This window comes from Octodon degus, unplaced genomic scaffold (genome assembly GCF_000260255.1).
Source record: "Octodon degus isolate 3935 unplaced genomic scaffold, OctDeg1.0 scaffold00005, whole genome shotgun sequence".
In the NCBI taxonomy this organism is placed as follows: domain Eukaryota; kingdom Metazoa; phylum Chordata; class Mammalia; order Rodentia; family Octodontidae; genus Octodon; species Octodon degus.
Window position 1 is genome coordinate 14,571,380 of NW_004524581.1, and position 2,858 is coordinate 14,574,237.

Here is a 2,858-nt window from a genome sequence, read left to right on the forward strand (position 1 = left end):
TTTATGTCATTTGCACTGACTACTGCTGTTTTGTTGACATATATCAGTCTTACAGTGTTTGTCTTTGCATCATCTTGCAGCTGTTGAATTGTTATTTTCTGGTTATTTTTAAGAGATCTTTCCTTTTGCAATCTTTAGCTATAGTGCTGTCTTCAAGGTCTGAAAGTCTATCTTCAGTTTCTTTCAGGTTGTTTTGCCAGCTTTCAATGGAATTCTTAATTTCCTAGATATCTGTTTGAATTTGTTTCATGCATTTTCATTCTTTTCTGCATAATTATTCAATATTTCCATCATTTTTCTATTCTCTTTTTTTCTGTCTTCTTTAGATGCACTGAGAAATTCTTTCATGATTGTTGTCATTTCTTCTTCTTCTCCTCCTCCTCCTCCTCCTCTTCCTTCTTTTTCTTCTTCTTCATTTTTATTTTTTTATTTTTTATTGAATAAGTAATTTTATTTCCATGATTTATTTACACTGTACAAACACTGATGAAAAGCACCCCACAAGTTCACAGTACATTACAATACATTTACTTTAAAAATATATTCCTTTGGGGCTGGTGAGATGGCTCAGTGGTCTAAAGCACCTACTTATACTTAGAACAAGCTTAGCAAAGCGCAGGGACCTCGGTTCAATCCCCCAGCACCACATGCCAGCCAGCCCCGCCCCCTGGTGGGCTGAGCTGGCCACACACACACACACACACATAAATAAATAAAATAAAAAAATATATTCCTTTATAAAAGGCTCATTGAACATTGGCATGTCAGTACGTGACAAACTCTCAAAACACACCACCTACTCTGGGGATAGACAGCAAGAATGATTCTAAGTACTGTCAATTTAAATGGGTCTTAAATACATACCAGTTTTAAATTAAAAAAATGAATTCTACAGTGGAAAGTTCTCGAAGCAATACTTGTTAGTTCATTACCATACATACTTCATGGAGATGTTCTGTCATAATAATCCACAATGTCAAATAATCTGACCAAAGATACACTTTGACAGGCTTTGGAGTCCAGAAGTCTCGTCCTTTGTTGTTTCCTGCTTTTTCTGTTTTGCTGATTCTCCTGGCTCTACTTTGCGCTTTTTGGAAGTATGCTCTTCTTTCTCATCATCTGATTCCAACGTTTCCTCCCCTTCTGGTAGAAGCCTAGCTTTCTTAGCGCTCTGTGGGGCATCGTCTCCATTGTCCTCATATATGTTCGACCATGTTATCGCCATATCCAGCTCTGGAGGCGGAGGTTTCTTCTCAGTAGTGCAGGTCTCGGGCGGTGGTACACAGTTTGACTTCCATATTTTGAATTCCTTTGGAGGCAAAGCTGAGTCCAGCCTCAGACACTACGCCAGGGCTGACCCCTTCCTTCGGGGGCTGCAGCAGACACTGGCTTGGAGGCAGCACCGCAGGTACTTCGGCGTCATAGGGAAGGGGTCTCGGGGAGCAGCTCTTCGGGCGCCTTGACGACCTGCCTCTCCCAGTCCATCTGCTTGCTGAGCGGATTGTAGAGAGAGGCTGGGCGCGTCACGCTCCGGAAGCAGCCGCTTCTCCGCCTTGTTCCCAGCGCCGCCCGACGACTTCGCTGCATCTGGGGCCTTGCAGCTCGTCTCTTCTTGCTCACTGTTATCCTCCTCGCCCGAGGAGGAGTCTGAGCTGCTGCTCTGGTAAGCCGCGAAATAGCTCAGCGGGTCCTTCTCCTCAGCTGCCATGACGGCGACGCGCGAGGGCTCAGTATTTTATTTTTTTACCTGAGAGATTATTTGTGATCGATTTCTTCTATGGCCTGATGGACTTGTTCTTTACTTTAGTTGCTATCGTTTCAGAAATTACAGATGTGTGACTTTCAAGTTCTTCATGTCCTTGTCTCCTGGACTTGTCCTGGGTAGGCTGGAGGTCTGAGATTACCTTTTGCTTCTTCATTTTGACATTTTCCCAAAGTTCACCAGTGCTCAGTTTGGCTCAGATGGTGTGTGTATGGGGGCAAAGGTCAGCAAAGCTTTGTGATGCTTTTTGCCTTAAAGTCTCTTTTGTCTGATTTTAATGTAGACCCGTTATCTTCCTTTAGTTAGTATTTGCATGGAACTGTTCCCTACATTTTTACTTTTGTATTTTCTATATCCTTTTTAAAAATTTTATGTATTTGGTACAGAGTCTCACTACACAGCTCAGACTCAGTTATTCTCTTGTTTTCAGCCTCCCCAGCCCTGGGATTACAGACATGTGTCACCATACCTGGTCTTGGTGGCCAGCTCAGTGTGCCTGGGGGCTGGACCAGTGTGGCATGTGGTGCCAAGGATGGAACCCTGGTCCCTGTGCTTGCCTAAGCAGGTGCTTAGTCTGCTGAGCTATCTCACCAGCCCTTGTATCTTTACTTTTTTATTTTAATGTGTTTTTTAGTACAGGGGCTACAGGATCTCATTATGCAGCTTACACTTATAGTGATCTTCCTGTTTTCAGCCTCCCAAGTGCTGGGATTATAGGAACACACCATCATGCCCAGTCTCAATCACCGTCTCAATGTACCCCAGAGATGGGGCCGGCACAGCATGCCGAGTATTGAACCCTGGTCTCTGCATCTGCCTAAGCAGGCACTTTAGTCCAGTGAGCTATCTGGCCAGCCCTTGAATCCTTACTTTTAAAGCACTTCTCTTGTAAACAGCATATGCAAAGTTAAAAATAGATATTTTTTGACTTTCTTTTTTTTTAATTTATAATTTATTTTCAAAGCAAGTTGCACCTACATCTGTTGTGCCTGGAGCAATATAGTACAGTGGATTTTTTTTTCAACAAATAATACACTGCATATATTCTTCTTAGTGGTTAATTGCTGTACAAGATGCGGACTTGAGATCCTGTTTA

At 42.9% G+C, this 2,858-nt stretch overlaps 1 pseudogene; it reads right to left on the bottom strand.

The window, feature by feature from the left end:
• Positions 1–976: 976 nt before the first annotated feature.
• On the bottom strand, positions 977–1,708 carry LOC101584203 (annotated as a pseudogene).
• Positions 1,709–2,858: the final 1,150 nt, after the last annotated feature.